Source organism: Zonotrichia leucophrys, chromosome 1A (genome assembly GCF_028769735.1).
Source record: "Zonotrichia leucophrys gambelii isolate GWCS_2022_RI chromosome 1A, RI_Zleu_2.0, whole genome shotgun sequence".
Taxonomy (NCBI): Eukaryota; Metazoa; Chordata; class Aves; order Passeriformes; family Passerellidae; genus Zonotrichia; species Zonotrichia leucophrys.
Genome location: NC_088170.1, coordinates 3,973,793 through 3,999,014, shown reverse-complemented (window position 1 = coordinate 3,999,014; position 25,222 = coordinate 3,973,793). Strand labels below are relative to the sequence as shown.

General features: G+C 42.1%; 1 protein-coding gene across 9 annotated transcripts in view; it reads left to right on the top strand.

The window, feature by feature from the left end:
• Positions 1-25,222, top strand: part of CALD1 (caldesmon 1) — a 202,585-nt gene that overhangs the window by 39,471 nt on the left and 137,892 nt on the right. The gene's annotated exons all lie outside the window — the stretch shown is intronic.

The window sequence follows — 25,222 nt, the reverse complement described above, 5'->3', positions numbered from 1 at the left end:
ATACGTGCACTTCCACACTGCAAGGGCAGTCTCGGGGTGTAACTGATACAGACACAGAGAAGCTCTGCTTAATGTGAGTGATCTGATACCCGCTGAAGCAGATGTCCCTCATGGCAGCCTTTCACAGAAGTGTTGTTGACAATAGATGGCATCAGTTTTTGTTTTCAGCCTCCAACATGCTCGGCAGCGCGCTGCCAGAATGTTTCTTGTGAAGTTGTCTTTCCTGTTAAAAGAGGGGGGGATTAAAGAATGTGCCTGGGTGGGACTGGAGCTCTCTTGGAAGCCTGGCTCTGTGTTTGTCAGAGTGCTGCTGGGGAGAGCTGGCGAGCAGGCTCCCCTTCCCAGCTCCTTTGACATGTTGGGACAGTTGGAAAGCGTTGTGCAAGGCTGGCTGCTGATAGCAGGATGTTCTTGCATGGCAGGGAATTTCTCAGGGACAGGGCTGGGAAAATGAAGGGAGGAAGTTTGCTGCAGATGAATGCCTGGTAGCTACAGACACTGACCAAGCTGCTAATCTCTGGCCAGATCTGCAGGGATGGAACAGATTGGTCTCATGTGTCAAGTGTTGTTTGGAAGAATGAGAACATAACTGTTTTAAAGTTACTTTTTTATGGAGTACTTGTTTTCAGAGGAGAATTTCTTTTCAGAGTACATAGCTTTTGTACAACTCTGCCTCAGAAGGCTTCCCCTGCTAAAAGGCAGACAGGAGAATAATTTGGGAAAATAACACATTCCCTCCTTGGCAGCAGCTCAAAGAAAACAAGGAGGCAGAATTCTTTTTGTAAGAACCATGTATTTATTACAATTTGTCTATTTTAGATAGCATACTGTGAAATGACTGTGTTTGTATGATTTGCCATTGGAGAACCCTCAGACTCTGCCTCCATTCTTTTTCTGTCTCATTAAATGTAGCTGCAAGTTCTCATCTGCATCAAGTCTCATCTTTCTCTCCTGCCATTTAGACAGGATGGGACCCCAAAACTACACACACTAAAATCAACAGAACAGACTCTTTTTACATAAGTTACAAATGGAGCAAAGCTTTTGCTTTATTAAATTGGTAATGAGGGAAAGGTAATTGATAAGAAGGTAAAGCAGGGCAGAACTTTTCTCTATTATTTGAAGAAATGATAGGTCTGTCTTTACTGGAGAAACTGCTTTGATAGGCAATCTTAAAAAAACCTGCATATGTTAATGTAGACTCCTAAGTCATGATGGGAGGGAAGAAATACCAGATGACATGACTGTGAACAAGAGACTCAATTGAAATAATTTGTTTTTCCTAAAAACTCCTCTTTGTTGCCACTTGCAATGACAAGAGGATCCATTCCACAGCCTTCATTCACAGGATTAGTGCTGGTGAAATCAATACCATCATTAATGGATTCAGGGGTCCTGTGTACTCTGAATACACTTTGACAGTGAGTGATGTAGGCACTTTTTAGGAGAATGAGGGATTTTCTACAAATGCTTCTTCCTATACTCACAGCATTATTCTGGCATGGAGCAGAGAAAGGGGTCACTTCGCTTGTGCTTTTATTTCTTGTCCAACACTGATAGGCACAATGCAACAATGACACTGAAAGATTTGAAAGGAGAGTGGGGAAGGGTGTAAGATCCTCTGGCTGGCATTAGAGGGAAAATTGAAGTGCATTTGGATGGGAAGGTTTTTTATTGATCTCATTCATGGGGCCACATGTGACATGGAGTATTTGCTCAATCCCATCCAGGATTAGGGAGCAGCGCTGCTCCATTCCAGGTGGGGAGACCACAAAGGTGTGGGGCAAGGCTTTTCTCATGGCTTCTGTGCTAGGAAGATGCCAGGGAGGCTCCATCAGGAGCCTGACTGGAAATCCTCCTTGTTCCACACTTCCCTTTGCACAGCTGGAGCAGCCCTGCCTGTGGGGGGATCTTTTCACTGCAGAAAAGTGAGAGCCTGCAGGACAAATAGAGCTTTAATGTCCTGGGACTGTGGAAAATACTCTGATTTCTCAGTAGCTGCTTACATGAGACCTATTCTTGTGGGCTTGCCTGAGTTTTACTTTGTATTAAAGATCAGTGGAGTTCTTAACCCCTCTCTGCCAAGGGTGCAGCTTGGAACATTTGATCCCAGTGTGTGAGCACAGAGGGACAGGAAACCATATATGCCTAAGAAAGAGAGGGCCAGGAGAGCATAACTGTCCATCTGCAGGGCTTGCCTGGGCTCTCCTGGGTATGGGAGAAAGCACCAAAAAAGGTAACACAGGGCAGAATGGGAAGCGCAGTCCTGAGAGTATTTTGCTGCCTTTGAGGGGAGCTTTATGGGGAGTGTGCAGGATTGGGCTCCAGGTGCACAAAGCCTGAGGCACACAGGCCTGTGAGTGCAGAGAGTGGAGCCTGCATTCAAAGGGAGCTTTCATTCTTTAAAAATTGTCTCCTCTTAGTAACTCCCCCCTGGCAGCTTGCAGGGAGAGAGCTGCTGCTTTGGGAAAGGTGTGTGTGCAGGGGATGGTTTGCTGGCTTTGAGCAGGCTGCTGAGGGGTTAAAAGGGTGGGAGTGGATTTGGGGGCAATGCACTGGAGGGAGATCACCTCCCCTCTGTGTAGGCACCTCCTCTTGGGGTGCTGCTCCTGCTTGGAAGGTGTAGCTTGTCTAGGGCTTGGCTGAGGCTGAAATTTGACTCAGAGGTATTTGAAGGTCATATTAGATCTGACCTCTCTGGATGAAACAGCGAGGTCACAGCACTGTTGAACTACAGAACTTTTTTTTTTCTCTCTTTCCTGATGTTTTTGTGCATTCAACTGGCCCAGCAGGGAAGGAGGCTCAGCACTCTGTAATTTGGGATCCCTCCCACCCCCGGGGGAGATTGCGCCTAGATTTCTTGAAACAGACTGGATCAACCAAAAAGGTTAGGGAATGTCACACTGTTACTCAGCTGGTGTGTTAGCTGTGGGGTTTACATCCCGTTTTAAGGAAGTTCTCCGTTCCATGCATTTTGCATTAGGAACCTCCACCACAAACTGATGTCTCTTTCCCTCTTCCTGCCCCTCAAAACTGTCCATGAAGCACAGGGGCACCTCCTGATCAGAAAATTCTCAGTGTTGAAAACAGAATTGCTTGTGGGGACTGCCCTGCTGGCTTGCAGTGAGGGCAGGACCTAATAGCTGAGAAAGCAGGTGAAAGAAAGGGATAAAAGCAGCAACCTCTTAGGCCACTGGAGTAATTTCTCCTTTGAATTTTTTCCTGTGGCCGTAAATACCTGGTGAGTCACTTAATGGCCGTGTGTCTGTTTCTCTATCTCCAAGTCAAGGATAAGCTGTACCTTTCTGTATTTAGCCTATGGCTCTGCTGGGGTTTGGTTTATTAGTGTTTATAAAGAATTTGCAATATCAAAATGACAAGTTTAGGCACTACCTAAAACCTTATTTTTGACTGGTTTCCCAGATCATCTTAGACTTTTTTCCTTGGTGTGTTCACACAGATTATGTATTAGATTTCTAGATTAAGGGTATAAAACCCCTGAAGCCCAGGGAATGAGGTGAGGGCAGACCAGGCTCAGTGGTGACACTGCTGTCATGTCTAAAGGGCATTTCCTCCGTGCTTGGAGATGGAATTGTTTGGGTTTTTTTGGAATTGTTTGGAGTTGCTTGGCTGCATCTGGACCAGTCTCCCTGTGAAGCTGTCCTGTGTGCTCCAAAAATGCACAAAGGCAGCTTTTGCTTACAGATTCGCCACAGTGTCACAAGCTTGGAAGCAAAACTACTCAGCAAGCTGCTGGACCTTATCTGCTTGTTCAGTCTCATGTTGATCAGAGCAATTGAAATTGGAACCCCTGGGGCCAGGCCAAGTTGCAGTGGGGAAAATATTAGGGAAAGGATTTCAGGCAATGGAAACATTACATGTTTCCACACCCTCTTGTGTACAGAATACAAATAGAGCATTTTCCCTTGAGACTGGCTGTGGAGGGTGTGAAGCAAAGTGGAACCCACCCGTTTGCACATTTTCTGGTTCATGTCCTTAAATGGCAAAGAGAAAAAAAAATCTTTGGAATTTAGCTCATAGGAGGGTTATAAATAGATTTGTGGAGATCAAGTTTTGCTGTAAATGCTCTGGTTTGGGATCTATTCAGAAGGGTAGGACAACAGATATGAAGAGGAAAGGTATTGCTAAATGCAGGAGGACAGTGTCACTGCACATACGTGTAGGTGTGACCTTCTCAATCTTTCCCCAAAATTGTGAAGACTCAGGGGTATGGAAATCATTGTGTCCCTTCTAAAAGTTAAGTACCTTGGTGAGAGGAAGAATTGGTGTTCATGATGTTAAATGGCCAAGGGGTCTGAACCTGTGGCAGCAATGCAAACAAAGGAGATGTGCTGGCAGCTCGTTTTGTGTGCTGGTCCAAAGGAGTGATTTTCCCTAGGGAGGAGCAGGGCAGGGCTGGACCAGCCCTCACCCAGCAGCAGCTCCTGGGCTCCTGCAGAAGCCAAGGTTGGATCCTGCAGGCTGGTGCCCATTGGATTCCAGTCATCTTCAAAGGCAGCTCTGCCCAGATGGAGCAGTCTGTGATCAGGCCATTGTTTGTTTCTCATTTGCAAGGCTTTGAAGTTCTCTCTTGCCTTTCTCACTGCCACAGGGCATGTTACTACCCTTTTCCCACTCCATTCTTTTCTTTGGCAGGGAGCTCTCTAATGGTGAAATGGCCCTCACTTGGCTTCTTTTTCCCCCCCTTGAGCCACAGCCTTCACCCTGGTAAAATCTTTGATCCCAGAAGCACAAAGGCATGACTTTTGTAATTCCTTTCAATTTGAGGGGACCTAGCAGTGCTAATGTGATAGCCCAGACCATTGCTTTCTAATATCAGCTGTACTAAGGACAATTTCTTCTCAGTCTGAGTAGCTTCAGCTGCAGAGGGAGGAGGCAAAGGATTTTATCTGCACCTTCCCAATGACCTCATGATAACCTCATTGCTCTCAGCAATTTCAACAGTCACTGAGCTGGGAAGAATTTGGCTTTGCTCTGGCCTAGTTAAAACTCATAGGTTTGGAAAAGAAATTCCAAGAGCTTGGCTCAAATGTGTGGAAATTGGAGAAGTGTTTGGTCAGCTCTGATTTACCTGCACAGCTTAACCTGCTCTGGCGCTGCAGGATGCCTCTGGTCAGCACCACTTTGGAGAGGTTTTGTTGCTTTGTTTGGCTTTGGGAACAGCATCTCCCCATGTGCAGAGCCACACCCCTCCTATGAAAATGAGTAGTTTCATTCAGATGTCTGATAAGCCACAGCTGTTGCTTTGCCACTTCAAACAGAGCTTGGATTATAAAGACTGAAGTGCAGCATTTTAATTGCTGTAAATATGAACGAGAGCATTTAGGCAATCCAGATGATCCACAGCCAAGCATTTCTGTGGCTAATGTATATTATCCTGACAAAAGCAGGCCAGCTGAGAATTTCCCTACTGCTGTCCCAGTAATTTAAAACACCACTAATCTCTTTTCTGCTGCATTGGGGAAAATGAGGGAGAACCTGGGCATTAGCTGGCCTGAATCTGAACTTCATTTCAGTGGCTGTACTTGGGATACATTTAGTGATGTAAATGATACTGAGGGTTTTTTTAAAATCTATGTTGCATCTAGTTTGATTTCCTTGAGTTGGAGGAACTCAGAATTCCCTGTGAGCTGCATGCTATCAAGAAGCTGGCCCTTTTTGTTTGATTTTTTACACATCCCCTGAAGGACAATGACAGCAGGAAATTGGGTCAAGATCCCAGTAACATGGACTCGCTGGGAAATTATATTTTGTACAAGAGAGGGCACTGCAAACCCAGAAAGCCAGGAAAATTCCATTGCTCCTCACTCCCTGGTGATTAAAAGGCCCTGCCATATATGGGAAAGGTCTGAGCTTCATTCACTCCAACCACAATAGTAAATGGCTTGTTCACTGGACACAGTATGCAATCAAGGAGCAGATTGACAATAAAGAGGAAAAGCAAAACTTTTCTATGTAGTCTGCTTTCTCTGCTGTGTGTTATTAGAAGCTTTGAGAGCAGCTTTTTTTTCCTTGTTCATTTATTTAGATCCCTGTAAACTTCAGTCACTTTTGTTTGCCACTTAACCCTCCTTCTAAAACCAGACACACCAGCCTGTTTCCTCTCCTCCCCCCTATATAACCCAAACAAGAAAAGAACATTTCCTTTACCAGTGCATATATAAATGCAGTTCCTTGGTTTTTCAGTGCACCTAGCGTGCATTTATATGGCTAAAAACTGGGATTAGTGGACAAAATCTCATCCTCACTAGGTATAAAGCAGTAGCTTTAAGGAAAGCAATGATTAAATGCCAGTGTTCCAGGGATAGGACCATGGGAGTGAAGCAAATACCTGTGTGTGTATAAATAGGAATGAGTTTTGGGGGAGGAAGGGAGCAATGTGTTTGGGATGGGAGCTGCAGAAGGGGTCCCATGCAGCTCTCAGGGGTTTCCTTTCCGCCACATCAGTTTCCAGGCAGTGAAACCCCACACAGACAGCACTGAGATGCAAAGTCACTGGAGCACAGTCGTGTTTACATTCTTGCTTTTCAGTTTATTTTGTTTGGGGGCTGGTGCTCTCTGCCATCAAAATCATGGGGGTAAAGTAGCTGGCGTAGCTGGGTTTTATTTCACTTCGAGAAAGGCAGTTTAAGTGCAGTAATGTACTTTAAGGCAAGATGTGCTTTGCTTGATGGAGATTTTCTGGAGCTTTCGTTGTTTGTTTTGCATTGACCATCTTAGGAATATGTTGTTTGTCATATTGGTAGGTTTAGAGATTCTCTGGTATCTCCTATATAATTTTGCTAAAAACCCACACCTTTGTGGCCAGGAGGGCTCATGGATTAGTAGGATTTCCCAGACTACACCTCACTCCACACTCCTGTTTCATGGCCATGTTGGACATGGGTGTGACAGGCTGCCTGCATTTGAAACCAGCAAATCCTTTTCATCCCTGGCCAGCAGCATTCTGAGGAGGTGGCATTTGACCATTATCACAAAGTCACGCCAAGACCTGCCCACTGAGCAGCTCTAATGTGGCCAAAAGAAGCACGGTCAAGTTGTGACTGCTGGGTAGTGCAGTAGTAGCACATGAATAATTCTGTTTTCCAAGGCTCTTAGAAGGATCAGGGGCAGCCAATTTGGAGACCAAAATAACTACTTATCTAATCTCATTCATGTTTTTTTTCATTCAGGATTTGGACTGGGAGAAACTCTGCATTATATCAGCTTTTTAAATGGCACCTGGAGCCTTTGGAAAAGGTCCTTGGGTAATAATCACATTGAATGCAATAACTGTTATTGCATGGTCAAAAATGCTTTTCATTTAGTCTATTTTTACCATCTCTATGATTCCAAAAGGAGAGAGGAGACTGCTTTGTTTTTCTTTTACCTCTTAATAGGGAAGAGTAAACAAAACATGTTTTGAAGTGATTTTTCCTTTGCTTTTTCTCTCCCCTGACTGATTTGTGACCCAGCTCAGTGTTTGTACAATCTCATTGTGGCTGCCTGTAGAGGAGCAGCTTCTGGTGTTTAACTCTGCTGCTCTGCATTGTCAGTAAAGATGTTTATTGCTTCACCTGTCAAACCAAAAACTGCTTTGTCATTCTTGTGCCATCTGCCATAGTTACATAATTGCTTTTGTGAAATAAGCAATTTTTGTTTTGGTTTGGTTTCTTTCTCCCCTTCTGTTCACTATCATCTGTAAATAGATGTGAGCTCCTTTCTTGGAGCCAATATATAGCAAACTTATTACTAACAAGTGGAGAGGGAGTAATGGTGTGTTTGCCTTCTGTGTCAGAGTATCTGATAAAGATCAGTTCATCTTAGTGAAAAATGAAAGGAATTTACTGTATGTGCAGGGAATATGTTTTGTTATAAATGAACAGATTGAGGTGGTGACAGGCTATGAATCTGACTTACATGACAAAATATAGTTATACACTTCTGGAAGCCTGGAGACTGGTGTGATGAACTGGAAAAAACATTATAATCTGAGCAGGTTATTTCTGTCTCTCCTGTGGCCCTTCAAGGCAATGGAAAGTCACTGATGGAAAGGCTGTTGGCATTAGCAGGCACAGAGCTGGTTTCATTGGTCCTGGTTCCATGCTCAGAGATCTGAGGCTGAATTTAAATGGGGACACTCAGTGTTTCCCAATTTAGAATTAAATACCAGAAGCTATAGGTGTAAAAAAATCCCTATAACCAACACCAATCTGCCCCCACAAAACCAAAAAGCTGGGAAAGCCATACACAGGTCATGTTGTCCCTATCCTGTAGGCAGTGTAGGACAATTCCCAAAAGTACATTCACACATGTTTTGTCCATAAACACCTCTGTTTATTAACAAAATACAATAAACTCTTTTTGGGGTTTTTTTTTTGTGAGGATGGTGATAGTTTGCTGCACTTTCTAGATTTTAGCAAGGGGAAATAGCTATCATTCTAAAATGTGTTTCTTGGCCCATGGATATTGCTCATGTGAATTCAAGCAAAAAAACCCCCAAAATCCTAATGAATGGAAACTTGCTGAAGAGTTACCAGCAGCTGCTTTTATTATGGACCATGGCTCTGACATGATCTCACACACGTTTAAGTGTTACCTCACTGGCTTCCATGGAAATGCTTTTCATTTGCAAGGGAGTAAATGAAGCCAGAATCAGACAGAGACCTAGGGAAACTCTCTGGGAGAGGGTTTTAGTCTGGGAAATGTGCTTTACATGCATATAAAATATATGGGCATATCTGCACGCTGCAGTAAATGTGTCAGGCCACCTGAGAGAGAGAGGCCAAGTTCTGCTTTGAGCAGCACCTGTGTAAATCCAAAGAGGACTGCAGGGAAAATGTGCCAGGGAGGACCAAAAAGTATCTAATTTTCTTTGAGTGCCAGAGTGCATTTTTCTTACTGGATTTCTCAGGTTTCCTTCATTAGATGGCTAGAAAATACAGCAGAATTAGACTGTTCTTGGTGGGCTTCATGTTTTTAGCTACTTATTTCAATCATACCAAAAAAAGTGTGTTGATTGTGAAAGCAGTTCAGACAAAAGCACCACATTATTCTGCCTTGAAAATACAGAAGGAGCAGTGGAATAAGAACTGTGTATTTTTTTGAGTCAACTCTTCAAAATTGGGCAATATTGCATCCTCTTTTTGAGCTTGGAAGAAGATGCAATATTGCCCAATTTTGAAGAGTTGACTCAAAAATATACAGTTTTTTTATACAGCTAAATATTGCAAAATTGGAGGAAGGTGGCTGTGCTCTGTTGAACATGTGGCTATGGTCTCAAAAAGGCAGAAGAGCTTTAAAACTTCTTCAGGTCCAGCAGAGGAGTTAGTTAAGATGAATATTTTGGTGTGACAGTCTGAATGTGTGGCATTGGCTTTGCTGTTTTTCTGGGCGTGAGGAAATGCAGTTGAAGATGTGACAGGCATTGGTTAAGAGTGAGTAAAGGACACAGGAGAGGAATTTTCTGTCCTGGTTTGTTGCTCCCCTTATGTTTTGGTAGCCCTGCTTGCTGCTCTCCTGTGCAGCAGCACCTGAGGTCAGGCACACCCGGAGCCAGAGCCTGGGTGTGAGCTTTGAGATGTTGTGCTGTAGGTGCAGGGTTGGTTTTAGCAGGGTTTCCCACCAGTGTAAACACTGGTTTCAGATGCTTTTTGCTTTGCTTGGTGTTCGAGGCAGCGATGTTTTCAGGTGTGTGGTGTAGAGTTTCACTGTAATGTGGTTTGCAGCTGATGCTGTGCACTCCCTGTGATGGAGGGAAAATGTTTTAAGACCATGGAATTCAGTAGTGTTAACTTTCCTTTTTGCTTTCCTTGAGGACTTGAAGGAAAGCAGAATGACGGTAATTAAGCTTGATCTGTAGCCCAAAATTGAGGGGGGGAAGGCAATAAAGTGTAGAGAATGTTTTAAATGGCCCTATCTGCTTATTTAAAGGAAGCTCTTAGAGAGTGGGGTTACAAGCCTCTTCTCAGCCTATTACAGGTTTCTAAGTGCTCAGTGTCTGAGCCAAAGCTAATTATATTGTCCACAGAAAAAGCACAGCAGAAGCTGGTGTCCCTGTGGCTCATACAACTGCTAATTATTTCCAGTGGTGGTGCTGAAATGCATTCTTACATAATTGGTCTGAGATCACCAACTTGTTTCACGTAGATGCAGTTCTGCACCAGGCAGGAACGACTCCTGCCAGCTTCACAGTGGCAGCACAAAGTAGAGAGCCTGTTGCTGGAAGCATTTGAGATGAGATTTTTTAGCTCTCCCTAGATCTTCCCCCTGAGGAAATTCAATGCTGCTGGGAGAGAAACTCCAGTGGGAGGGCTCATGTTTGAATACAGCACAGAAATCCTTTTCTTCTGCTTGCTTCCAGCATTCTTCTGTCTTAAAAACCACCCCATATTTCTATTTTAATATTGCCTTTAGTTGAACAGCACTCACGAGGCAGAATTTCCATTTGGTATGTGCTAAACACTGTGCATGTTGTAGGTCCTTTAACTGAGACAAAAATGGCCAAGGTCATGTGGAAAGTCAATGAGAGAAGACTTTGACCCTCATTCATGGAGAAAGTTTCCCAGACTTCAAGACAGACTGGAATCCCCAAAAGCGTGAAATGGATTATAGAGAGTAGTGTGGGTGTATCACTTGGTGAGAAATTGAGGTTTTGGGATTTTTAGTATGTTGTGGATGGAAGCAAGGTGGAGGACACAGGGTGTTGTTCTGGGTTGTTTCTTCATTCTTCCTCTTTCTCCATGGGTTTGGGTGGCATTTTGTAATTGGGCAGAGAAGTCCCCATTGGGGGGCTCTTTGGGATCAGTTATTGGGGGTAAAAGGGAAAATAATCTAGGTGTCAGTTCTTAATTGGATAGCTTAGTCTTAAAAGACCTTGTATCAAGAGATTGTTGGCCATTTTGTGCCTTGCTGCTGAACTCGCAGTAGTGAGACTGCTTTACTGGTAAGAAATAATCAACACCTGAGTCCAGACATGAATTAATGTCTCAAGCGCCTTCAGTCCCGACCCAGAGAAACCAACAACTGGTACCGCCACACAGAATTTTCTGCTGGAGCACCTCTATGGCAGAAGGACAGGAGGGTACCTGCGAGCAGCTGTTTCTCATCCAGCTTTGGTGCTGCACAAAGGAGCACAAAAGTATCTCTGAAGTACCAGAAAGAAAATCTTTATGTACTGCATGTGACTTTGCATTTATACAGGTGCAATTGGCTTCAACTGAAGGGCCATTTTGATGAGAGAGAATGTCTCATTTGTATCTTAGTTATAAATTACATTTTGACATTTCTATGAGTAGTAGAAAACAAACACACTCCACTTGTGTTGGTGCTCCCGTGTGTGTGAAAGATGACCTGTCCTCTTTCCCCAGATGCATTTTCTGTATGAACATAATGCCCCTATTCAGCATTCATAAAGACACCAGTGGCTACCCAACTTGGCTGCTTGATGAGGAGAGGCATTTGCAGAATTCCACCCAGCTGAAATCACTGATTCTGCACGTGGAATTTGTTTATACACTTTTCCTTTGTTAAAAAAATGCAATTAGTGGTTTACCATGTTTATACGGAAAACACCAGCTGAATCTTGTTCCAGTCCATTTTAATGTAACCTACAATAAGCATTGTGCAAAAACATTCTGACTGGGATGGCCAATTTTAAGTTCGAATTCCCACTGTAAGTAAGAAGCTTTGTCAAGCTTAATAATCTCCTTAGGTGACATCAGGAACTTATTTTTGTTTTGTGGGATTTTTTTTGTTTTTTTTTTTTGTTTTGTTTTTTAAGGAATAGAAACAAAGGAGATTGAAGAGAAGCAAGCTGTTATCCTACAAATCTAAGGGACTAAATATTGAACTGTTGTATTATATTGAAAAATCAAGTTAATTCACCACCCAATACTCACCTTTTCAATGCATCCCTAAAATCTGTTTTGGGGAGCGAGCTGTGCTCTCATCCAATTTCCCCCTATCAGGGCAAGGGTACCAGTTCAGAACTTTGGGATGTGCCAGCTGTGCTGAGAGTGTCAAAAAAAGCTGATTTGTGTGAAACTGAGGGACAGTGCTATCCCAGACCGCTTTCTCTTTTACCTGATTGCTTTATTTTGGATGTGTTTTGATTTACTTTATTGATCTCTGCTACTTCTGGTTTAATATCACAGCAATAGGAAGCTTGTGGACATTTTATTTAAATAGATTTTGGGAATTATATTGTAGCAATATACTGCTTATTGCATTGAAACCAGAGCAATCTATGTCCAGGTTTACCTCTGGTGATGTTAATTTCTAACTGTTTGTTATTCCACAGAATATATCTCAAGGTGGTGCAAAAAAAGCAATTGTTTCCCCTCTCCCTTAAGATTGAGAAAAAGCTTCTGTGTTCACTAGATTACTAAATAAAGAGTTCTAGAGAAAAAGGTCTGCTTTGGAACCTGCCAGAAAATATTCAGAGATGACCCTTACAGGCAGTGAAATACCTTTAGAGGAATTGCACATCAGAAGTTGTAGGCATTCTCCTGTTTGTACTCCATGGGGATGATATTTCCAGCAGCTTTGAATGAAATGTAATATAAACTTCCAGAATGAAAGTAGTCATTCCTCCTCTGGGTTGTCCCATGGCACATGCACAATACAATCTGGACTTCCCCAAAACAGTGCTCTTAGGAACTTTTAATTGTCATCATTTGGATTGGGAGTTACTGTCCTAAAAGAGCAGCTCTGGCTGTTGTGGGGATTTTTGTCAGTTTTTTCTTGCTCAATATTATTTTAGCATTTCTTCTCCTGCTAACAGCTGATGCAGACTGAAAGAAATGTGTGCCTGCCCTTGACTTGCACCCATCTGAATCCATTCTGTGGCTTCACATTTCCTAGATTCTAGTTGTGCTCACTGAGGGGACCTAAAATGTTATTTTTGAATGCTGTTCTGTCTTCAAACAGCTCAGTCACTGATCCATGGCCACAAATACCTGATTTTGTTAGGACCTTCAGCTGTTGACATCAACCTCAGAATAACATAATTTCTTGTGAATAAATTTATGTAGCTTGAGAAAGGCTTCAATTGACAAAGACCAAAGATTTAAACATTTAGGTAATTGCTGTCTAATGATCGTAGCTTTGGTAATGTGGCAAGGAAAAAGAGAAAAGTTACTTTGAGCCATCAGATAAGAAATATAGATCCTGTAGTACATGCTAGCTGCAGTATTTCAGTTCCTAAAATGTGTGTATGGTTAGCAGCTTTAGGCACTTGCTGCTGTCTTTGATTACAACAGTGCTGAACTTGAGCTGCAAAATTGAAAGTTCTGATTTTCTGGTACATCAGTAAGTGAAACCTAAACCCATGTAATCTGTAAAAATAAATGTAATTACTTTGGCAAATGTGTTACAGCTGGCCAGGTTTGACATTGAGGTACCTGTTTTGGCTGCCCAGTGTCAGAAGACAGAGGTGATGGCTTGGGCTGTGCTTTGCAGGCAGAATGGAGCAGAAAAATTATTGCTTTGCATTCTTCTGTGTGTGCATTAAAGTGAGCTAAACAGACTTGAAGATCTGACCTCTGACGCTTCGTCCCACTTTTTTTCTTCTGTTTAAAGCATCTTACTGAGAGTAGTTTTTTTCAAATTTTGAAATCTCTGGTAAAACTGTAGTTAAGTGGGCAGCTTCAAAATTGAACACTTGATAAAATCTTGAAGAACACTGAGCTGTGACTGATCTCTTTCAAGGTGGGAGTTTGCTAGAGCAGGAGATGGGACTCTTGCACTCCATCACTGCTGCTGCTTTTGTTTTGCTTTAGCAGAATTTTTGCCCTTTTTTCCTTATTTACTTATTTAGCAAACATATTTGAGATTTCTGCAGTAGCACAGAGATGAAGGGCTGACTGCAGCAAAGCTTTTCAGCTTTGGCCAGTGATTTCTATGGTAAAAATAAGAACATGAAAGGCTGGACAAGATTTCTCTCTGGTCAGGGCACTGGCACAAAGCACTGCTTGCACTGGTGTGGGTTTCTTCTTTATTCTCCAGACTTTGGTGTCACTTCCTCTTGTAGACAGAACCTTATTAATCTGCCATAAGAGCACACTTGTTTCTGACCTTTTGGAAATTTCAGCAGCTATTTTTCACAGGAATGCTGTGGCTTGAGGCTTAATTAGGGCCCAGGAAGGTCTTTAATGAGAGGCGTCCTGGAAGTGACAAGTGCACTGTGATGTTATTTACTCAAGGGATGCCTACCAAGAGCTAGAGGTAGATAAAGCTATCATCAACTGCTAAACTTTTCTGCTCCTGCTCTTTGATCTTGCAGGTTTCTAGTTCTTCCACTTGAGCAGTTTTCAATTCCTCCTCACAAAGAACACCTATTGAAGTAATGTGGAACAACTGATTTTTAGATCACTAATTCAAACAACTGGAGCAAATTATTAGGTTTACAGTTTCAGGCTCAATTTAGAGCATTAGGGTTTTTAGAATTGCTTTCTGGGATGCTTAACATTTAGGAACAACTGTCTTTGAGTAGCCAGGGTGTGGTACAGGACAAGAGTACCTGTGGGATCTTCCTGAGAGGTGGCCTCACTCTTGTTCTCACATATTCTGGTCTTTCCAAGAGTCATTTGTCTCCTGTGAGATGTTACTGGGAGTGTTTTTGTGGCATCATTAACAACTCTATATCTTGATCTTAACCATCCTGGACCTCATGCAGCATCTGGAAATAAAAGCTGCAGTGAAAGCCCGAACTTTGTGGGGATTTTTGTTTTGGTTTGGGTTGCCCTTTTTTTTTTTAAGAAGCAAAGCTGTAGTTTCTGAATGACCTGCAGCTATTATGCAGGCAAAATTCCTGCTGTGAATGGTTCCCAGGATAACTCTGCATTGTGTAGGTCCCAAGCAACTTGTAGCTGGGATTTGTTTTGTTTGCTTGCAAAAGAAAATTAATATCATGATGGGCAATGCACGGGACATAAGTCAAATTACACAAACAACTGAGGATTTTTGTGTTCTTATATCTATCCATGGATAATATTTAGCAAACAAAGTCATTTAAAAACCTTAAAGAATTTTGGCTGCCTTTCAGAAATGGTGGAGTTAAGTCAATAAAATGCTCAGTAGAGATTGCATGTCCCCAAACATATTTTATCTTGACAGGTTATATACTATTGAGAGCTGCAGCCATGACTTGGAGCCAAGTTGGGAAAAGAACAGCTCTGTTACAGGGCTGCATTTGATGGGAATCTGAGGAGGGGAAGGGAGGGAATTGTGTGAGCTCTGAGAATGCCAAATGCAGAAAGCCTGGCTGAGCTGAGCTCCTGGGCTCTATAAATCACTGTAACATCAGTGGGTCTTTACTGATTTACATCTCTTGGGCATCTGTTTTGGTTTTTATTTTACACAAACCTAATCTCTCTGGATGCATAGGAGGTTTAATAGGAGTTATATTGATGGGCAGTAGCTTGGAGTGTGTGTATGAAAATTTGTAGTTGGTATCATTGACTAAAAAAAATTAAGACAAATAAAATGAACAAGTATGGCAATGTCTAGCCTCCATGACCTGGATCAAATCAGTCCATGATTTCTCCTCACTGATGTGGCTTCATTGAAGTTTGCTCATCACAGATCTTGCTTCTATGCCAGTGTGTGACTGGAAAGAGTAGATTTTCTGGGTAGGAGACTGGAAATGACAAGTTATGTGACATTAGAACAGATACTTTATTCCCCTTTGGGTCCTCCCATCTGAAAAGAATGTGAGAAATACACTCAAACAGGAAGGAGGATAAACTGTGTTTTCTGTTAAAGAAAGCTCAGTAGATCAAGTCCCACTATTTCAGGATTGTAACTCTTTGGGGTTATGGAAGCAGAAAAGGGATGGTGTGGAGCAGCAAAGTGCTTTATCCCTGTTTTAGTTAGCCTGCATGGGAGCCATGTGCAGTTCCTGCTCTTGTTGAAACCCAGAGAACAGGGAATATTCCTCTGTCTGCTCTGGGGTGCCCTGACCCCCAGGGCAGCACTGACTCTGACCCTCATTCATGGAGAAAGTTTCCCAGACTCCAAGACAGACAGGAATCCACAAAAGTGTGAAATGGATTATAGAGAGCAGTGTAGGTGATCCCTTGGTGAGAAATTGAGGGTTTGGGATTTTTAGTGTGTTGTGGATGGAAGCAAGATGGAGGGCACAGGGTGTTGTCCTGGGTTGTTTCTTCATGCTCCTTCTTCCTCCTTCATGAGTTTGGGTGGCATTCTGTAATTGGGCAGAAAAGTCCCCATTGCAGCTCTTTGGGATCAGTTATTGAGTTAAAAGGGGAAAGAGTTCTAGGTGTCAGTTCTTAATTGGATAGTTTAGTCTTATTACTCATTTTCAGAGAGATACCTTCTAAATGAGACTACATGACTTGAAGTTCTGGGCACTGAAAGGCACAGTGTGATGCAGAATTGTAAGGTCAGGTCCAGCTGAAGTCAGAAATTACTGAGAGTTGTTGCTGTCTGACAGTTCACAGTGATTTAAGGCACACAAAGCAATATATTCCAGCAGTGTTCAGGAAATGCTCTTCTGCTCAGAACTGAAGACATATTTTTCCACTACACCTGTGCATATTCATTCTAATCTCTAGTAGATTGCTGCTCAGGACTTAGTGGTGTCTTTAGGGAAGCATAATGAAATCTGTGTTGCTCAGTGTCTGCTGTAACTTTTTTCTAAATAGAGGATTTCACAGCCAGCATCTTTCACCAGCCCTGGATTCCCTCAGTTTGTGATGCTGCAGTCACCTCTCACAGTCACCATCACTGGGGGTGTTTGCAATGTTCTGCTGAAAGAGTGAAACCTGCAGTGCTGTGAAACAGTGACATAAACTCAAGGGATCCCCCCAGAGAGAAAAGAAGAATTTATTATAATGCATGTACTTAGACATGGCTGTGGTTGTATGGGACATCTGGCTTCTTTACTTTTGAAGCAACTTACTGTTTGTTGTTTTCATGGAATAATTAGAATAATTCCTCTAAATGCGGAACCTCCCATTGTTGGACAAATTTTTGCACTTGGCTAAACATATTCAAATATTATCCGAGGCTTTCATCCCTTCCGATATTTCTTCTGCCTAGCCGATGAGAAATTGCATGATGGTTGCTGGCAGGGTAAAGAAAATCTAAAGCGAAAAGGCTGCAGTGAATGATTGATAGGTGATTGGTACAGATATTCAAATGTGAAGGTGTCACATTGTGAGCCAGCTGAAGGTAATACTGTTATTCCTGAAAGCACCACTAAAAGCATGAACCAGCTAAAGTGAAGTGGCGTTTTGGAAGTAGGGTTTTTCAGAGATCACACTTCAGAAAAGCAGACATTCTTTTTTTAGCTTTCACTGGTAGAAATCCAGATGCATGCTTTAAAACAGTTTACTCTGGCTGCAGTGAAATAAGTAAAGACAGAATATTGGTCCAGATGGGGATGCTTAAATCACCAACTCATGTCTTAACTTCTCCTCTTTTCCTTCAGTTTATCCTCCCTTTGAAATCTGGTCACCTAAGAATTTTCCTGAATGCTGTGATCTGGAATAGTTCCTTAAAACAGTATCCACTGAGTTATTTTAGATTGTGGATTTACTGCTGTCCTTCATACGTCTTTTTAGATTTCTAATTCTTTCTACAATGATTCTCCATTACTGGCAAGCCTAGGGCAGTAATAAAAAGAAGTTTCTACTTGTACTAAGCAAGCTTTTCTATTATTCAGTTCCTGGTTGTCCCACGTCCTCTGATTTCTATCATGACAAAACATGCTAATGGTGAGCTCTACCCCAGTACTTGGCCTGGTCTTTCATGTTATGTTTCTTGAAAAATACAATTTATTGGAAGCTGGCTGGTTAGAAGTACTGGATGAGCGGTGTTGAAATGAAATTAATTTGCTTTCTAGAAGAAATAGCCCAAACAGGAGCTTTTATCAGACTTCCCTCCTGCCCTGGGAGAGCCCAGCTGTTAGGAAGTGGGAAGGGATGTGTGCAGGATTCATTCTCACACAATGCTTGGCCTTTTTTGTGCTCTTGGAAGGGCTGCTCATTTATAACAACTGTTTGTGTGAGCAAGTGAAAAACTGTCAGGGTCCTGTCTAAGGAAATTGTGTTCCATTGGTGCAAAGCCTCATCAGGTGTCATGAGGTAGATTAGTAAAAATAAATTTGCAAATTTTTCCAGCCATACAGCCCTGGACTGTTATTGTAAAATGAGTAAAGATACTCAAAATACACATTCACTTGGGTTTTCTTTCCAAATCTGAAAAAACAAATGGTCTTTCTAAAGCCTCTTTAATGGAAAATGATTCCCAAGGGGTTAGAGAGCTTCTGGTTTTTTTTTCCAGTAATGAAAAAGTTAGCACTGAAACAGGAAGTGCATATAAACATCTACTCAGCAAGCCCATGACACATTTATATAGTGGAGAATTTAGAGGTTAAGAGTGTCCAGTTGGTGCTGGGAATGCTCCAAGTGCTTCCAGTTTCATTGTTGTGTTTGAAACCGTAGGGAAAAATACAAGTACTTATCAAATATTTGCATTTATCCACATTCTTGCCAATTACATGCAGGAATGATATTTTAGAGATTCCTTGAACTTAGTGGTTGTGGAAATTCTGTGGTCTGCCCTGTCCCATACCTAAAAAATTTTGCCGCTTGTCTAGCTGTTAATTTTACAATTTTAAAAACAATTAATTAGAAAAGGAAGAAAAATTAACACACTGTAACAAGGAGAGAAAAATGTTTTATCCACATCCCATACTGAAAAAGATTTTTACAGCGTGGGGGTGGTGGGAGAGGCAGGGCGTGGAAGCTTTGTCCATAAAATCAATGGTGGGATAATTTCCAAGGTCAACAGAGCATGCTGTGGCTGTACTCCTGCAAGCTGTAACTCCCATAAACACTCCTTTGCAGCATGAAAATGCCCCAGCTCCTCTGGGATTATCCCTGAGGAATGGGGCAGCAGGGCAGGCCTGGCCCTCTCTGTCAGTGTTTCTGCCTGGTGATCCTTGGGCAGACGGTCCCTGTGGAATTCCAACGTGGTTTTGGGAAAGGTGTGCCAGGCACGCTGGTGTCTTTGAACAGTTGTTGTTACAGGGCTCCAGAACTGGAAAACTCAGGGAAAAAATATGAGGCGAGGAGCAGAAGTGAAGGAGAGTCACTACTGGGTGACATTACAGCTGCTGCTACTTAGAATTGAGATAAAAAGCACAGAGGATACCAGGATGAGGAGGGTGATGAAGATAAGGCAGCTGTAGAGTGCAATCTGTACTGTTCAATAAAGTGGCTCCGTTCAGATAAATTGTTGAAAAGCAGCCAAAACCAGAATCATATATTAAGGAACAAGAAAAATGGAATGAAGGACTGTATGTTCTGTGTATGAACAATATAGAAGACTCTAATAAAAATCAAATCTCGGTACCTCCTTGGGGACAGATATTGGCTACTAACTGGCTCTGTGATTCTAGCAGAGAAAATCCTGTGCAATAGCTGGAATCTGAAACCAGACAAGTAAATTAGACACACATTTTTGTGCTCAGGGTGAAGAACAATGTTTGGTTGATTCTTCTCTTGGTGGTGGTAAGAAAATGTGGCATCTGCCTTATGTCACAGAGCCCACAGTTTTGTTTTTTTTTTTTTTTTAAATTCTTTCTTGTAGCAGAAGTCCCCCCAAGTTCTATCTAAAAACTGATTTGGGGATTATGTGTGCACAGGGTCAAAATTCCCATTACACAAAGTTGGAACTTTTCTGACTGCCCCTGAAGTGCAAATCTACTGCAGCAGGAGTATTGAGCTTGTTTAATTAAAATTCCAACAGGAATAATTTTGTTACAATGGTTAATAAACTGTGCTATCGAACCTGTCTGGAGCTGTCACAGAAAAGTGATCAGAGATGGCTGCAAAGACAAGAAACACAAAATAAAATGTGTGGAAAATGAGCTGCTACACACCAGATGTGAAGGCTGTTGTTGGACTATTGCAAAATGGTTTTTGAGGTCCCATGCATTAAGGAACCAGAAACTGGGGATAACAAGCAAGGCACACACTCTAGAGGCTTTTTCTGAAGGGGTTCTTTCATGAGTTCTTTCTTTTCTGAATTCCAGTTCTTTCAAGCTGGAGTTTATTGTAGATTTAACTTCACTTTAATGCCTCACATCCACTGGAGAAAAATGAGTTTATATAAGTGAGATGCATTGATCTGCTGCATCTCCAGAAGGAGAGCAAGCTGTTTGGATAACTAATCATGATATAGGTACTAAATGTGTTCTTGGGTCACTCAGTGTGTCAGTAGACAGCAGGCACCTCAGTGACATAACAGAACAAGAAAATGTTGTTTAATGCTTGCTTTATATGTAACTTATGCACAATGGAGTGGATTTACTTTGAGCTATCTGTGCCTTCCATGTTAGGTTTGTTTCTAGAGTTTAGGAATAAAGAAATACTATCCTCCACTAGGTATTTATCAAGAGATCAAATTAGTGACAGCTGATCAACAGTTTTATAAGACAATGTGGATCTGAGCTAGAAACCAAGCCCCATTCCTTTAGAATGTTTACATGCTTACTCTGTACATCCACCAGCCAGGGTGGATGACTTTTTTGGTATTTTTTTTGAAGTGTTATATGGTAAGAAAATGGGTGTGAAAGAGAAGGCTGATTTTTTTTGGTTTTTTTGGCACTTACAAAGCCAAGTAAGTCGGGAAGGTTGCAAAGTAAAGCAGATATTATGAAGAATCAGAAAATTTTGTGAGTTTTGTGGTTTAGGGTCTTTTTATTATTTTTGTGGGTTTTTCCCCCCCCCAGGTTTGCATTAATATTCCTGAGGTGGGCTAAGAGAAAAGAATTATGAGAAATGATGGAATTTAGCAAGAGGCTTGAAAGTGGGAGGAAATGAGGGGAAGAAATGAAGATCGCATTGGATCTGCAAGTTTGAGATGAGACGGAGGAAGGAGGGCAGAGCTGTCAAGAGTGACAGGGAGGACGGACAGAAACCAAGAAGATGGGCGCAGATTTTTGAAGAACCAGTCTGAAATAAAGCTGTGAAAAAGGATAGGAAGGGATGAACTGAAGATTATAGGTGATTGGAATGATAGAGCCATGGGACTGAAATCAGAAATAACATCTCTGGGCACTGCTGGTGGTGATAAACTGTTTACCACAGGTTTTGAAGGCTGTTTTATTTCCATTTAGGTGGGATGTTATTCAGTATATGTTAGACTAGTAGCAGCAATTTTGTTAATTGTGGCACTGCTCCATCTGGTGGAAAATAATTTTTTCCTGTTTAGCATGGACACTTCACAAACCTGATGGTAAAAAGTGATTGGAAAATCCACCCCCACCCCCTTCCCCATGTATTTCAATGCCCCAAAAGCAAATAACTACACTTTAAAGTCCTGAGGGGAAAAAAGTAGTGCAAGTGCAAAATATACGTGCAACATATGATGTTACATGTATATTTTTGTATAAGTCTCTGCTCTCCAGAAGTTTTTGATGGCTATCCACACTATCTTCCTACTCATCATCAGTGTTTTAGTAACAAAGGTTTGTCTTGTATTTTTCTGTAAAATGTATGTGGGCAATATTGACTTGCTGTCTTCTGTGATAGGTCTGGTTGTAGTTCCATGTTTTTTTAAAATTCTTTTGGTAAGCACAGAAAAAAATTGTTCGTAACATCATTTTTGTGAAATTTAGGGGCATGTTGGTTTTTTTTTTTGTTTGCTTTTTTTGGGTTTTTTTTTAATTGAAGAGTAATAAAATATGTACAGGGTAAAATGCTTAATCTGTTTCTATGACTGTGGCCCCAGGTCAGTGTTCCAGAGTTCATGTCCTGGGTAGGACACATCATGGCAGAGTATCAGACTTCTGCTCTGACTGTGATTAACTGGCTCAGTGTGAACCTCATGGAAAATGACAGAAGGTGGGTCTGCCATTACATGAGTCTTTAGAAGGAAATTTTCACCTGAATCCTTGGGTTAGTTTGAGACAGACCCAAATCTAATGTAGAATTGTTCATCTTTTTTGTGTATTCAGTACTTTTGCTTCCATTTTCTCTGCCCATGAGTTTGTGTCTTGATTTCTCAGTAGGGTTCCAGGACACGTTTTGAACTTGCTCTTCTGTGACTCCAAGTTACACTTCCAAATGAGTGCTTGCATAGGCTTCTCTGCTGCATCTTTCATCACCATTTTCAGATGTCTCCCTGTAAATGTCAGGCACTTCAGCACGTCCATGACTTCATGTACCTTCGTGCAGGGCTGGTGGCCTGGGGTATCCTACAAGTGTGTTTGTCTTGTCATCACCACTTGTGCTTTGGACTGGGCCTGCAGAGAGATGGCTGAGTGATTGCAGCCTTTACTCTGTGCTATCCCACTGCCCAAACCTGCCCTCTTTGCCTGCTTTTGGATCTGGCTGGGTCCCAGGATCAAGGACAAGGGGAATATTCTCTCCCCATGGCTGTGAGCTGGAGATGGTGTTGCCAACAATTTCCTAGCTGTGTGCAGTGTGATAGCATCTCAGCGTTTTAGCAGGATCTGTCACACAGCTGGAAGTGCAGCATGCTCTTGTGTCTGTTTGGCCATCGTGCTGTAAACTGTTTATGAGGATTTTTATCAAGATGATCTATCTTGAATCCCACGTGTGTCATCCCCTCTGTGGTTTCAGCAGGGCATTGCACAATGATTGGCAGGGCTGCCTGATTGATAAGTGTGATAAGATCCATCTGCTCAGCATGACTCAGGTGTGTGTGGTCACTCTCAGCTTTGATGTCTGTGTGCTCTGTGTGAGTCTCAGGTAGCTTTAACCACTTATTACCCAGTTGTGCTCTCAAATTCTCCTTGTTCTCCTTGCCAAGCAACACATGCAATTTTATTGCCACCCTATGTAATATATCTGGGTCTAGGTATTATATTGCATTGTAGTATATATTATTACATATATATGTACACACACACCTTTCCAGGCTTTGTAGTCTGGCCAAAACAGTGTTGCAACATGGATTGGTTGATGCTTTGTTGGGTTGGGAGCAATGCTCCCAATTCATTTGAAACAATGCTCTTCTCTGCAAGTTCAGTGCTCTGACAGTGTTGTCTCAAGTTGAAATAGCAGGCAAATATTTGCTGGACTTGGAGTCACTACTCCAAGTGGCTGACACTGTGTTATCTGTCATTTTTAATGAGTATTTAACTGTTAGATGTGAAATGGAGAAAGTACGAAGTGTAAAAGATATGATTTCCCTCTGCTGCAGTGGTTTGCAGTTCATGCAACAATAGCTGATACTGACTGGAATTAAGTGTGGATTAAAATTGGGACGCTAGCTGCAGACCCCATGCATGAAAAAAAATAATAGAGAAATAAATTCCTTTATGATAGCTGATTTTTTCAGAAATGCCTTTTGGTTGAAGCACTGCATGCATTTTACAAAGTTCATGTACCTCTGCAGTTTATTTTGAGAGATCTGAATTTATTTGGTGTAGATTTATTTCAATTATCTAATCAGAAGCAGACACATAACTTCTTAGGCTGTCAAAGGTATTCAGGAATGTATGACAAACTTCAAAGGAATGTATAAGATCTTGCTACACATCTTACTATGCATTTTTATAGACAAGAGTTAATTAAATTTTCCCTTTCTGTCCAGAAATTACTTTTAGGCTAAATTAAGTACATGGGGTTGTAAGGCTTTTCAATGTTCTCTTTCTGCTTTAGCTTTGTGACTGATTAAACAACCAAATGCTTATCTGGATCAAAGAAATAATAAGCAGAGGGAGCATCCTTAGGCCAGTTATCAGTTGCAAACAATTTAGCTGTCAGGTATCCAAGTTCCAAGGCACAGAGCCCACCGGAGGGATTAAGCAGCAGGGACTGTGTACAAAAGTGTTTACTTGCAAAGAAGCAGCTTCCAGAGGGAAAGCAGCTCTGTTTCCCAGCTCATGTTTCTGCAGGGAAGGGTTTGCTGGGGAATAAAAGGACTGTGCCACCCGTGGGAGCCCTGCCTGGTGTGGGATGTGGTCCATGAGTTACCGGGTGCAGGACAGCATCCTTCCCTGCCTCCAAACTGGGAAAGCAGATTATTCATGGGTTAACTCCTGTGGAGATTTAATTTATGTTCACTTGTTGGGAGGGAAGGGGAGAAGGAGAAAAAAAAGCTCTGGTTATCTGAATATACACCACTCAAGTATGTTTGCAGGGACAATATTTCAAGTTATTAGTCTCAGCAATTTAGATAAGAGCATGTACTTTGCTACAAAAGACAAGGCACAGTGTCTTAATATTAATACCTGACAGAGAGTAACCCTGTGTGATAAAGTACATAGATAGCACAACAAGGGGTGAATTAGAAATGCCAGGGAAGATATATGATGCCATTAGTAAAACATGGAGATTTATGTGTGACATTAACATCTCTAAGATAGCAGAAGCAGAATTGTACTACTAAAGCTGCCTAAATGTTTTTTTTTCCCTTTCCCCCAGATGCAATAACAAAGAGATCTGAGAGAAAGGGTTATCTAATGAGTAAAGTACTGCCTACAATTTGGCAGAGCCACCATTCCCTTCAAATTTTTCTCTTTATCCTCTGGCGAATGACTCGCACTCAAATGTTGGAAATGTGTGGCTGGTGGCTGCAATGATGGTGATGATTTGGGTGTGACTGAACACAAGGTTGGGTTGCTCTTCCTTGGCATTGAAGGGAATGGCCCTGGAGGAGCAGGACTGGCCAGCAGCAGGCACCAAGCAGAGAGATCTCCTGGAATGCAGTTCTTGAGCTCTGAGACCAAGAAACATGTGAATTTAACTCTGCTGGCCAGTTTGTGTGCCATATTTCATCTGCCAGGGCTGCAGGGTCAGGAGAGTGAGAGAATGGCTTCATCCTCTCTGTTTGAGTGTGCCCTTTGCTGTTTTACCCTGTGAATTCCTGGTGCTGTTTCTGTCATGCCCACTTAGGCTCTGTTTTCCATGCAATTAGAGCAGTGAAGAATCCTCCTTCAGCCATGGGGCAGTCCTGTCCTTGCTGCCAAGGGGGTGATTTTATTGTCTTGGGTTCATTATAACACACAGAGATGGAGCCACAATTATAACCCTGGGATGGTTATAATGGTTATAACCCTTTCATGCCCCTGGAATTTGAAAATGCTCCATTGCCTGTTGGGAGTTCTGTGCTGTACAAAGTGAATTCAGTTAAGCAAGAACTCATTTTTTCAAGAGAGAACTTTTCTTACCATGCAGGAAGTTCTCACTTGTGGAGAGCCAGAATGAAAGTCAGTCTG